The sequence below is a fragment of the Grammomys surdaster genome, unplaced genomic scaffold, assembly GCF_004785775.1.
Source record: "Grammomys surdaster isolate TR1022 unplaced genomic scaffold, NIH_TR_1.0 125996, whole genome shotgun sequence".
NCBI lineage: Eukaryota > Metazoa > Chordata > Mammalia > Rodentia > Muridae > Grammomys > Grammomys surdaster.
The window spans coordinates 1,330,982-1,344,817 of record NW_021620812.1 but is presented as its reverse complement, the minus strand read 5'-3'; the positions used below and the strand labels follow the sequence as shown (position 1 = coordinate 1,344,817).

Genomic DNA, 13,836 nt, shown 5'->3' with positions numbered 1-13,836 from the left:
TTTTGTTTGCTTTTCCACAGGGGCAGCCATATTGCTAGTGGCAGCCATCCATCAATATGACCAGTGTTTTCTTAGAAAATACATGCTGTGTTTCAGAATTTTTTTACATTCTTATTAAGCAATACTTCCAACTTAGTTGAATATATATATATCAAATTTAAAAGCCAATATTGAAATGACCATGTCTCTCATTATAGGGGCTTCCATAAAATCTGTTAAAAATTTAAGAACTTTATAAATAAGTAAAAAAATAGAAATAAATTATATTTTATTCAAGTTAGGTATCCATGACTCGGTGTAGTTTCTTTGAATAGATTTTGTTTTCATTTTTAACATTAAAAAATTTTTTTCAACATCACAGTTTGTAATTTAAGGACATTCTTTATGCTAAAACCCACAGCCTTAAAACACCTAAACTTTTTCTAATAATACAGACAAAGATACATATTCCTGACACTAACAGGCATTGCAGCTCTGCTAAGAAAAGGTTTTCATCTTAGGGAGTATATCCTGAGGCTGTAATGAGGGGTCGGTCAGTCACATGAGACTCTGTACCCTCGTATTTAACCCTACTGAATCACGTAGGAAATTAGGGCAGAGTTGATTTCCTGTAGCCACTAAACAATAAAAACCCAGAGCCAGCAGACTTATGCTGGCTTACTATTTTCAGAGTGTGCTACTCAGCTGAGTAATGAGCTTGGGACCACACCCAGGTTCCAGCACCCAAACTGAGGTTCTGGTGGCCTGTCTATTGTTTGACAAGGCATTGAACAGATCCTCAAAGTAGGATATCCTGATTAACAAGGGCAGTGGAACATGTTTCAGGGTTATACCTCATTCAGTAACGAACTGAGGTCTTTAATTCTCAGCCTGAAATAAACAGTCATGTTGTCCTTATATGGCAAAAAGAATTTAAGATCATTTTTCAGCTATAGGCAATCTCCAACTGTAAACGTCATTTTCCTCTTAAAAAACAGCTGTCAGTGGTAGTGTTCTTAAAAATGCCTGAAATATGAGATTTTAAGATATCAACGTACTTCTCAGTAAAGTTCTAGAAATATAAAATGTGACAGAATAGATTTTAAAAAAGGGTTTCGTGGGTGTTGCATTGTTGGGGTGTTTATTCTGATGTCGTTTCCTTTGCCTGATGCCCCTAGGAAGAATGTTCTGCAGGAACCTCGAGAGAAGTCAGGCTGAGGAAGCAGTAAGTTCAGAGGCTCCAAAATGAAAATCAGCAATGTCAGAGCATTAGAAATGAAAGCCAGAGGAATCTGCAAGGCCATGGGGTGGCACTGGCTTCTTGTCAACACTGGGCAGTTACAGAAGACATTTCAGTAGGGAGAGATGGCTTCTGACTCAGGGTTAGACTAGCTTTAGCAACAATAAAAATTTCAAAATTGGATTTGGAGAAAGAGCAGACAGAGGTAAGAATGAATGAGAGCAGGTATGGTTTACATGGCAAATGTGAAAACTAGCACATTAAAACATAACTCAATGTTCCTTCAAGTCATTGACGAATTACCTAAAGATTAAAGACAAAGAGTAACTGTTGGCGGTTAATGGCTACTTGGTAAGGATGGTTGTTTCTGTTAGTGGTGTAGCCACTGACCCTGCTCGGCCCTCCATTGGCCAAGAAGCTAAACTCAATGAGCCACTCATTCGGTTGAGATGAAAGTAGTAGGGGCTTAGTGACAAGAAAGGTTTTAGGTGAAGGGGAGGAGAATGAGAAGGAATAGGAGAGGGGTGAAAATGACGGAAGTTTATCATAGAAATGTACAAAACCGTCAACAATTAAAATATTAAAGACTAAGTTGCTATTAAATGAATGATCATGGAGATGAAGGTTTTGTCTCATGAAGCTGGCACTTCATGTATACCTTTTGGTTTTCAACAATCTTGCCAATACAGCTCTCCTTTATGCAAATTTAACACGCAATTTTAAAAGGAGTTCTCATGGATTGTTAGTGTTTCCAGGCCTAGCGAGTGGCTTTTCTTACTGGTTTCATAAACTAACTGCGCTCATTTTCTATGTCTTTTATTTCAGGCAGTGTCAATGCTGGCTGTACAGAGAACAGGGCACTCTCCAAAAAGCCTTCATCGTTTTGCCTGAGAGAGTTTGGTAGGCACTCATTTTTTTTTGAAAATAGGATTACAGGTAGCCTTATGTTTGTAACCTTGAGTTTGCTAATGAACACTTTATTCCTTTCCTCTCCCAAATTACAAAGTTAGAGATCATTTTGTATAATAAGTAATGAAAATTTCTTGACGCCCAAGGCAAGAAAAATGCAAGGGATATGTTGTAAATTCTGGTCCCAGGATGGCGGTTTTCAGTACAGTGAGAATAGGAGTTTGAGTCATTCAGTCTTGTGGCCGTGAAGTCTTAAAACTTGGACAAACCTGGTGCTTTCTGTGGGTCTCTAGGGTCCTAAGTGTGGTTGATTTTTCAGTTGGTAAGCACTAGCAAGTGAATCTCAATGTACCTCACTGTTTGCACTTGACAATAAGATCCATCTTCCAAATGCTTACAAGTTAGTAGATTTTGTCTCTTTATTGAGCTTCACAAATAATTGTTTTTCTTTATGATTTTTGACACATATGAACACTTAAGATTTTTCCAAATTAACCCTAAGACTGTGTAGCATGCCAACATGCAAATAAGTCACTATGCCAGGAACTACAAGTAGAGAGGGAAAAAAATCTTTTAACTTGTTAATTTATAATATTTTTTAATTTCAAAATACATTGATTTTAGCACAAAATTTTAAATAATTTATACACTGCAAAAACACTATTTCTGGGCTCATTTCTGTATTCCATGAGACACAAAGTAGATCAACTGATCAAATGTTAAAATCTCACAATATACAAGGACTTACATAGACTGCTACTATATGTATATAATCATGCTAATAAATGAACAATACAGAGATATTTAGGTTTTAAATTAGACTCCTTTAGTCTTATGTTTTAAAATAATGCCTAATTATAACATTGAAAGAAGACATGTACATCTTTTTTGAGTCCTTAGTGGAACTCAATGAGAGAATCATTAAGGAGTATTTAGAATTATTCCTATGACAGATAAAGATTTTGTTGACACTAATTTATCTTCATTAAAAATTATATTTCATTAGTTCCTTTAAAATTTCTTCATACTTCAAGGCCAAGCTCAGCAGTTGAAACAAAGCTCTAATATCATACCAAGTATCTGGTTGTTTACTGAATAAAAGTGTAAAATTAAACTACTTTAATATTTACTGGAAGTTCTACATACCCAAATTATCATCTAGAATGAATCATGTACTGTCAGAAGTCTTACTAGCATTTATACCACTTAGAAGAACATGGAATCACAAAAATCCTTAAATTGTCCCTGGTTACCTTAAAAAACTTGAGAACAAAATGTTGCCACTTCAAAATCAAAACATATAGGATCAATCTTTTATACGAGTCCATTCTTTCTATACTTCCTAAGAAATTAAAACTAATTATATTGATAACAAAAGTGCAGTTAAGTATCTATCCCACTTTAACATTAACAAATATTCAGATAATTTTACTACAGAGAAGTGGCTTTTTACTTTGCTTTTGCATTAATTATATATATATATATCCACTGAAAGAGATTCAATATAGTGAAGGTTAGGAAAGGGGACATTGTTTAATCTTTAGTTTATGAATTGCTAATCCATTCTATAGAGGAATCAGCATAATTTTATCAGAAGTTTTAAGGGAATTAAACCATAAAGGGCAAGGTTTTCATTATCTTCTTTTCAATATTCAAACTGAAGAAATGATTTATAAATTTTATGGCGGAAACTTTGACCACGTTTACAAAAAAAAATCTTTCTGAAAGGTGAGTCAATTGACTGATAAAAATGAGCCTTTTCCATATGGAATATGTTTTAAATTAGGGCTTAGATTTATCTATTGCATGGCTTTTATAGAGAAATGCAAATTTGTAGATTTCTTAAATTGTGTTTAATATGTCTGAAGATATTTTTTCTCTCTGGGTATATTTAAATATGTCAGTTCATGTAAATGTCCATCTTGTTTTTATTTGAATAGTATAAGGCAGAAATGGAGTACTTAGTGAGTCAACAAAGCTTCAAAATAATCAATTCTTGAGAAAATCTCATATATTATTAATAAAGGAACTGTCTATAGATCAGATAAAATAACATTGGCTGTAGTTAAATGTCATCTTTATTTTTGGAGGCACATAGTCTTAAAATAGGAGACAGATATATTCACAAATTCTCTACCCAAATAAATAAATGTCATTAAGGCAAACGTGCTCAAGCCCATTCCATAAAAAATCTACACAAAATGGAATTTTTGTTACAAAATTCTTGAAGCAGGATCACTATTTAATTTAAAAATAGGCAATAATAGATTTGTAATCAATAGTCATTCATTCACAGCCTAAAGGCTCATAACTACAAAGACTTCTCTGCATTTGCTTGGATTTTCAGGAGTAACTTGTATTAAATACACTGTGTCCTTGTTCTCTCCTCTAAAGTCCAATTACTTTTTTTTTCTAGGCATTCTTCAATTCAGTGAACTACATCATTTCTTTGGAAAGACTTACTTGCTCATGGTATCTTAACTGCTGCTGAAGTTATCTAGAAGCTATTTCTGTTTGTCACCAAGTAACCATAATCAGTGTAATGATTGGGACCTGAAAGGTCCTTCAAAGGCCCTGAAAGATTTGGGTCTGACTCAGCAGGCAGTGAGATGGAAAGGTCATGGATCTTGAGGAGCTTATATTAGTGGGTTGGCTCACTAGTGAGTTCATACTGGATGCCTGTTTAGAGGTTGGTAGTGGATTCAGGTAGGAGAGACTCAGATCCTGGAAGAGTTGTGTTTTTTAAAGATTTACTTTGTTGTTGGTTCCTTCTTACCTCCCTTTGATTTCTGCCTGCCGTAATCATCCTTCTTCCACGTCCTTCATTTGAATGGTTTTCTGACCTACATTTCTTGGCTTACTGCTGAGGAACTTGGAGACTGAATGAATGATAAGACACTAGGACATTTTCATCATTCAAGAGGTACAAATGCATAAAGACCACAGAAACTCATTCAAATTTGTCTTTAAATACTCTTCCTTGTTTCTATTGCCACCCATTCCACAGTCCATGGGCATACTGTCATGGAGATTTTCCTAGTGCTCCCTACTACAGTGATAACCATGACCAAAAGAACTTGGTGAGAAATGGGATTATCTGGTTTACATATGGATCACAGCTCATTGAGGGAAGCCAAGACAGAGACTCAAAGCAGGAACCCGGAAAGAAGGAATAGAAGCAAAGATCATGGAAGAACACAGCTTCTAGACTGTTTTTCTATGGATTGCTCAAACTGTTTTCTTATACCACCCACGGTAGAGCTAGCACTACTTGAAATCATCAACCAGTAAATAAGAAAATGCCCCCATAGACTTGACTACAGGCCAATCTGATAGAGGCATTTCCTCAGCTAAGGTTTCATCTTCCTAGATGAAACTTGCTTAACTATAGAGTGCAGAGACTTTTTAGAATATATGGTCAAAATCAAAAACATGAGTATATAAGCAACCCTAGATTCACACAAGATTTTGTAAGAATGTGCCAACTCCAGTTATAGGCACTCTACATAGACTATATAATTTTACCAGAAATGCCCTTTTATTTTTTAATTTAAACAGATGCATTTTTACTGACATATAAAACACAAGCATACATATTAATAGATAACATGATGCTTTATTAACTATACATATTGTACAGTTAATACTTAATACTTAAGTTGGGTTAAACCTATCTTCCCAACATAAATGAATTATTTATGGTTCAAATCTTCAAAATCTTTTCGTCTAGCTTTTGGATGTTTTCCACCACAGTTACCTATAGTTTTTCTGTTCTGCAGTAATACATCCTAACTTCTTTTTCTTATCTTACTTAGAACTCAATAATCCACCTATTATAGCCATAGGAAAAAATAAGATTCTTCTATTAGGAAGAAGTTGCATGTGCTCATCTGTTTCTGATTCGCCTGAAAATCGAGATAGCCATGCTTTGATTAGTTATAAAGTTTTGGAAGCAGAAGAATTAGTGATTAGAAATTACTGACAAAGATTTAGGGAGTAGAAATTGGATCTCCTACCACAGGTCTTGCCTTGATCACTTGTTTGTGTTTCCAGTGATTGCCAATTAGCTCTGTAGATTCTAACTCTTGCTAAAGGTTAAGATGTTCACAATCAAGGAAACAGGCAAGGCTATTGTGTGCAAATGTGATCTTTATTCAAACAAATACAATTTGTAAAATGAGAACACGGTAAATAAACACACAGAAAGATAATGCATAGACTGGAAAAAAACAGTTTTTTTTTTGACTCAAGATTCATCTAGTAATTCCCATTTTCAAGCTTTCCATTTTCTATGACAAGGAACCAGCTCAGTCCTCATTGTCCCTCTTTCATTTTCATTGGTGTGATAAAATATTAATACAATAAACAATTTAAGAAACAGAGGGTTTATTATAGCTTATAATTCCAGGTTATGGTCTGTCATTGCAGGGGAGTCAAGACAGGAACTTGAAGAAGTCAGTCACATGATGTCCAGGATCAAGGGCAGAGAAGCACAAATAATGTATTTATGATGAATGCGCAGTCAGCTTCCTCTAGTCTCAGATAGCTCAGAGCCCAAAGCTAGAGAAAGATGCTACACGCTTTCAAATTGACTTCATATATCAAAAAGACAATCAAAAAGGCATTGCCTCACAGACATGACTACAGAGCCACTTGCTCTAGACCATCCTTCATGGAGACCCTTCCTCTAGGTGATGTTAGCTGTGCCAGCTTGAGAAAAATAGCCATTCCTCAGCTGGGTAGATGACTCAGTGGTTAAGAGCACTGGTTGCTTTTCCAGAGTATCTAGGATAGATTAGCAGTGACCCATATGACTGCTCACAACACTCTGTAACTTCGTTTCTAGGAGTTAAGCTCTGTCTTCTGTTCCCCATGTGCTCTGGGCCATGTACGTGGTTCACAGACATACATGAAGACAAACTATCCATTAATATAAAATAAAATAAGTAAAACTTTAAACCAACCGCTACAGCATCCCAGAATGTCTGACGTTAGCCAAGTTGGTTGGTGGGAACAGAGCCATGTCCGCACTGAGACAGTCCCTTTATTTTCCGTTACTCTATATTTGTATTTATTTTTATCGCCAGTTGAATAGTCACCCTCCCCCAATTGATGTCCATGTGAGGCCTTCACACATATCCTCATTGAGAAATCAGAGAAGCCATTAGTTGTGATGAGGTTATTTTGAACTATAACCAATTTGATATGTAAGAAAAATTTTAAGATATCATCACAGGAAAGAAATAGCATAGACAAGGATGGTATATTTGTAATCAAGGAATTATAAACATCTCACGCAGAACTAGGAGGGAAGAAAAGGTGTGTGTGTGTGTCCTTGTTTCCCTAGCAATGTCAGAGACAACATGGTTCTTAAAATTGTGATTTTTGTTATCAACTTGGTACAACTGCAAAAGATGACATTTCTGCTCTTTTCAACTACCCAATTTAAAGTCTTTTGTTATGGCTACATAAACAGCAATTTCAGGAGCAACAATAACACCACCACTAACAAAACCCAAACATAAACACAGGTCTGTTAAAGTCCAACCCCTGTTCTTCTTCCGCCTTGGTCTTAGCTGCATCATAGAAACACAAATCCCTTTCACAAAGAATGAAAGAAGACTTTGGTGGCAGGAAGGCTTGTCATAGTGACCTTGTTTATCTCTCCTCAGGATCAGCTGTGCTAACAGCTGTGAGCTGGTTGAAAGAAGAACAGATTAAGATATTCTTCTTCATGAATCTCAAAAATATGAGAGTGAAATTAGGTGCGTTTAATGTAGATAATCTTACAATATGCGTTAAATGATAAAAATGGCTCATATGGCTTCCAGTGATAATTCGACAGATTGAAACTTTACCTTATATGTATATACATATTTTTTTTCTGAAAAGAAACTAAATCTATTTTTTATTGGAGTTGCCTGGCCTGGGTATAGAACCAAGACCATCAGGGCAAATAAATGCTAAAAAGGAAGACAAATAAATGGAATCAGAAGAGTTTAAGCTTTAGAATAATAAAGCCCAATGGCAAGGAAGTTGCTGGGACAAACAGTGCTCAAAGTGTAATAGCGGCGGCATGGCTGCATTTGCATTGTGTAGCGCAGCCCTTAATAAATATGAATGTTTCATTATTACTTTTCTCCTGCTATCATTAATGTTATTAATTTATGAATCGCTGGAAACTCTGAAAACAGATGGTAATTGTAATGCTTAATTAAACCAAGAAAAGTGCTACTAGAGTAAATAAGTAACATTTCCAAGTTCCATTTTATGAAAACCTAAGCAGTTTTATGTTATTAAAACCCATCATAGTGGGTTGGTTTTTAATGGAAAAATTCGGTATTTACTTATATTTAACATCATCATAGCTTCATCATTCAGGCATCTATGAGTTAGTAAACAAAAACATGCATTCGGCTCATCATTACATATTTATCTTAAGTGTTAAAGAAATTGAAACTCGGCAGAGATTGGTTAGCTACTGTAGGAGGGAAACAGAAAATTGAGATTTAAGAAGTATTCAAGGTTTTCTACATTCTATATTAACGGTGCTTTTTAGAAGTCACATTTCAAGAGCAACTATATTACAAGTTTATTCATAATTTAAGAACCCATCCCCCAAAGATACAATTACATTGTAGCAAATTACTTAATATAAAAATATTTCATACCTAATGAGCACTTACAATGTGCAGGCCACTATCGTAAGCTTTGCCTGTATATGCGAATTCATTTGTGAACACAGTTCAGTGAAAGAACTACGGATGTCATTCTCATTAACCAGAGGGACCTGAAAAGGAGAAGCTAAAATAACCTCCAGAGTTACAGAAAACTGAAACGATGTTATTTAATATCTTTAGTATCAACTCGTTATAAAAAAAAGTAGAAAATAAGATTTCCCAAGAAAGTTATAATGCAATATGACATTCAAAAATAGATTCTAATTTCTTATTGGAAAATAACTGTATGGGCTGTGCATGAACATACGTACACCATCACATAAATGTTCATCTATATTCATATAGCAGTCTACACTGCAATAAGTGAATGGATGTTACAGATATAGATAATGTTGCAGTTATGGATGAGAGTAACAACAACAACGACAACACACACACACACACACACACACACCCCACAGGCTAATAACTTAACAAATAAAGGTGAATTTTCAGGAAATCTTGTAAGAGGATCAAGGGCACGGGAAGGAAACATGTGGGAAAACGCCTTATAGTCTGCTGAAAAGAAAACGGTAATTCCTTCACGAATGCCATGAATTTGAACCATGGCATTCCACATAAAGCTGATATAAATGCTTATAGGTGGGTTCAGCTGGACTTTTCTTAATCAAAACAGAAAGAACTCATTTTTCACGGGAATTATGCAACTTTTCTGAAGTGGTTGAGTACCTGGCTCCTCAGGCAACATTGTATCACAGCTCAGAGCTCAGTTCCTCTCTCCTTGCAAATTGCATTAGGAAAGATGCTAAGGCAGCACAAAGGTAGAGCCAGGCATTTGTGAGAGTCAGATGTAGGTATATGAGGGAGTCTGAAAAGACTTTTCTACAAGGAAAAATCCACATTCTCCCAATCTTAATGTAACAATTTCCCCTACATCTCTGATATCAACTGCAGAGAGAATTCTAATGTTAAGAACTCAAAGTTCAGTTATGAATTAGCCTAATTTCAATATTATTTTAAATATGATGCCATTTATTTTTAAAACATAGCTACTAGTTTAAGTTAATTAACTTATCATTTATACTTAAATATGAAATCTTCCTAGAGCATTTCCTAGATTTGCTTTGTATGTCAGGTTGGCTCTGACTACTAGCAATTCTTTGGTCTCTGCCTCTTGAGTCCTAGTATTCCACAGCTGAAGTTAAGAGGGAGATTGCATATGAAGAGATTTATTAAGAAACCAGTATGAGAGATTATAGAAAATGCAGACTTTCTGAACTTTTATGGTATGTTTCGAGCACGAAATGGATCCCAGGTACATAAAACAGAAAGAATTGAAAGAGATGGCTCAAAGGAGGTAACATTCATCTTGACACTTTTTGTATCTAAACCTTAGAACTGGAATCTTTTAAATACTAGCATCTAAGTTGCTAACAGTAGCAATCTTTCACGGGACTTTGAAATCATCAGCCAGGTGAGCTCCAGGTGTGTGCAGGTTTTACTCCCAAGTCAATAGGATGGCATGCAATTGGAGAACATACACCATGAAAGGGGAGTCATTTTAAGTTTGTAACCTCAAAAGCTACCTTGAGCCTACTTGATCTGCTTTAGTTTAACAACTCTATGTGAGTTTTTGTTTTGTTCACAGATGCAAGACATTACCTATGATGGACACCAATGTCTTCAGTGAACCATCGTATTTTTCTCTATAGGTCTTCCATAATTTATTTTAGAACATATCTAGCCAAGTATTAGTATGAGGCTGTCCATGGTCTTCCTTTAATTTTAAATAACATTAACTACACCTAGTAATCTGTGTAGAATTCTATCCAAACAGAATCATAACACTAACAGTCTTTCATTCGGTCTTAGGGAGATGTTTCTTGTGGTCCCAGATTGAACTATTATGTTGTATTTGTTTCTGGTTCTCACCCTCTCTTTTTTGATCTCTTATATAAGCTATTATTTTAATATGTTACTTTCTCTTTCTATAGACTCATTGAATAAAACTAACACATTCCATTTTAATTACATTCAAGTATTAAAGTCAGTTCTAGGTTGAGGAACTAGCAATACGATAGATGCAAATAGTCAAGGAACAAGCAAGACAATAAATACAAATAGTCAAGGAACAAGCAAAGCAAAAAACCAAAATTTTGTGAACACTCCAGTGATCACTGTTTCTAAGGGCTTATCAGGATGACCAAAATATCTGAGCCAACTTCCCTGTCCTAGCCCAAAGTAATTTTCATGTCTAAAGCCTACTTCCTTGTTCTAGCCTAAAATTTAGATTCCTGCCTGAAATTAATTAAAATGGTATAAAAGCAAAAAGGAAGATGGGGAATGGGGTAGGGGCACTCTAAGGAGGGGAAATGGGGAAAGGGGATGGCATCTGAAATGTAAATAAATAAAATATCCAATAAAAAAAGAAAAAAACACAAAACAAAAAGAAAATTTCACTCCATATAGATTTACTTTTTTTAAATTGAGAAATAAAGACAAGTTTGACTTAAAAAAAGAAAAAGAAAAACTAAACCATGCCAAAAAAAAAATCTTTACTTTTCTTAAAATTGGTGCCTCATCTACAGTTTAAACTTTTTACTGTTTGAGGGGGGTTCTTGAAGAAGAGTCGGTATTTATATCTATGTTTTGTCACTTCCTGTTATAGCTCAGACAACCTCAAGTGGTTTTCTTTCTTCCATACTGTATTAAATTACTTTAATAAAGGTATTGAATGACCCAATTCCCAGAGCGATGGACCAAGAACTTCTGGTCTTCATCTTCTTCTACTGTAGTCTTAAATGGTGCTATTGACATTCCTTTGTACCTCTCCTAACCCTGTTCTGTCCCTTGTTATTAGAGTAGTGACTTTTTCATGGATTCAAAGCATCTGATTCCTTCTTCATTTCATTCAATTATTGCCTTATCATACTAGCCCTTTTATATATTCTTTCTGGGCATTATAATGTGGGTTAGCTCATACTTGCAAGCTTCTGACTCCAAAATCTAGATCTGTGAGTATTCTTCTAATTCTTCTATGCCCCCCCTCTCTCTCTCATTCTCTCTCTCTCTCTCTCTCTCTCTCTCTCTCTCTCTCTCTCTCTCTCTCTGTGTGTGTTCCTTTATAAATAAAACTACCCATTAGATTGTTATTTATTTCACCGGGACCTCAAGTTTGAATTTCCTAAATGAAAGGAATCATTCTTTCCCAATGCTAATCTGGCAAATGTCTTCTATTCTTTCTCTAACTTCTTATAAAAATTGAAGACCTACTTTTAAGAGGGAAAGCTTATCTGGACTCTTCCCAGAGATCTAGCAGTCATACAGATAATTGCCATTTCTATAATCAATTTATTATGACTCTCCTTTCTCCCCCATCTGATACTGCTCTGGGCACTCTTCCTTCCTTCATGGCTGGCCTGGACATGTGCTCAATCAGAACATCTTCTTTTCCATGTGATGCTATCTTTCATATGGTCATCAAGGTGACATAACATCGTGATATCTCTTTCTAAGACTCTCAAACTTCCTCAGTTCACAGTTATAGCATGATATTTATTATTCTCAACACAATATTTCTCCATGTTCTCTTGTTTTTATTTTCTGTCCTCAAGCAAATTATAACATGTGAGAAATTGTCATAATTTCATAAAATCTAATTTGTTTCTGTGTATCCCCATGACATTGAGTACTTCCTAATTTTTATTTTTCTATTCCCTTAAATTTTATTTGTGTTTGAAAGCTTCCAATTTGAAATACATAGTTTCTTCCAGAATTCATTATCTCTGTTTACTTTTCTTTCTGATACTGGTTTAGTATGCCCTTCTACTGAGTTGTTGTACCCCTTGGTTGTTATTATGCACACACATTGTCTTTATTTAATCTCTTTACATGTATGACTTCTAAATTTAATGCTCTAGGAGCAGATATCCCAAATGTCTAACCTAAAGACTGAAAACAAAGTGAAAATGTTGGATGCCTTTTGGGCTAGGCTGTAGAATATAGAACGTGGTTCCCTTCCTCTGTTATGCATACTCTTGCCATCTTTGATTAAGAGCATAGACTGGGTGCAATGGCTTTATCATTCTTTAAAACAGTTGTGTTTAATATTAAAGTCAAATTTTCTGGGTTGTATTATGTGACCATGTTAATTTTTCACAGTAACTTGGTTTTCTAAGGGACACTTCCTCCTGCCATTGAAGAAGATGCTTCTGTGAATCTTACAGCCTCACAGATCTAGCTCTCTCCATGGTTTTGTGAGTCTATCGGAGAACACAGAATCTCAAATGAGACCCCAGCTCTAGATAACTCCTATCTTACTGCCCCATGAGACCCTGTGAGAACATACAAAGAACAATGCTGCTGTCGAGAACTCGTGGAATCTTCGAGGTAAAGAAATCCTGGGCTTGTTTTAGTCATTTGGCTTGTAAGAAACTGTATCATTTTCGTAAAAATCTATGCTTTTAAACTCGTCAAGTGTAGACATGGACCATCAGTTAAAAGTACCCACACTGGAAAGCTCACAACTACAGATGCCTATAGCTCAAGGGAATGCAATACTTTCTTTTTTTTTTTTCTTTTCAGGTATCCATCCTTACATGGACATAGACAAACAGATGAAAAAATATATAAATAAAAAATGTTTAAAAATGGTAAAGTGTGAAAGCTCTTTGTTGAGTTAATTGAGAAAATTTTAATAATCAAAGAATGCTCTCAACCTATGGAACTCATGAGGTGATCTTGGTAATAATAACAGCTTCATGAATTTCTGTTAATGACCACCAACAACATGACAGGTAGAGTCGAAAGCGAACTCTGCTTACAACCATTATGGACCTGATAAGGGAAATAATGACCTAAGCCAATAACTAAGGAGATGCAAACCAGAAAAAAAGAAGCATTCGAGGAACTACATCTCTCAAATTTACAATTCACTGACCCAAGGCAAATAGCTTTACTACAATTCACTTCTTGATTAATTAAGAATGACACTAAACTGGAAAAAGGCTATCTTAACTACTGATGCTT

The 13,836-nt window shown here is 35.2% G+C and overlaps 1 long non-coding RNA gene across 1 annotated transcript; it reads left to right on the top strand.

The window, feature by feature from the left end:
• The first annotated feature begins 13,136 nt into the window (after window positions 1–13,136).
• Window positions 13,137–13,465, top strand: LOC114609903. The gene is made up of 2 exons (XR_003709606.1): window positions 13,137–13,197; window positions 13,393–13,465. It is a non-coding gene; the product is annotated as an uncharacterized LOC114609903 (long non-coding RNA).
• Window positions 13,466–13,836: the final 371 nt, after the last annotated feature.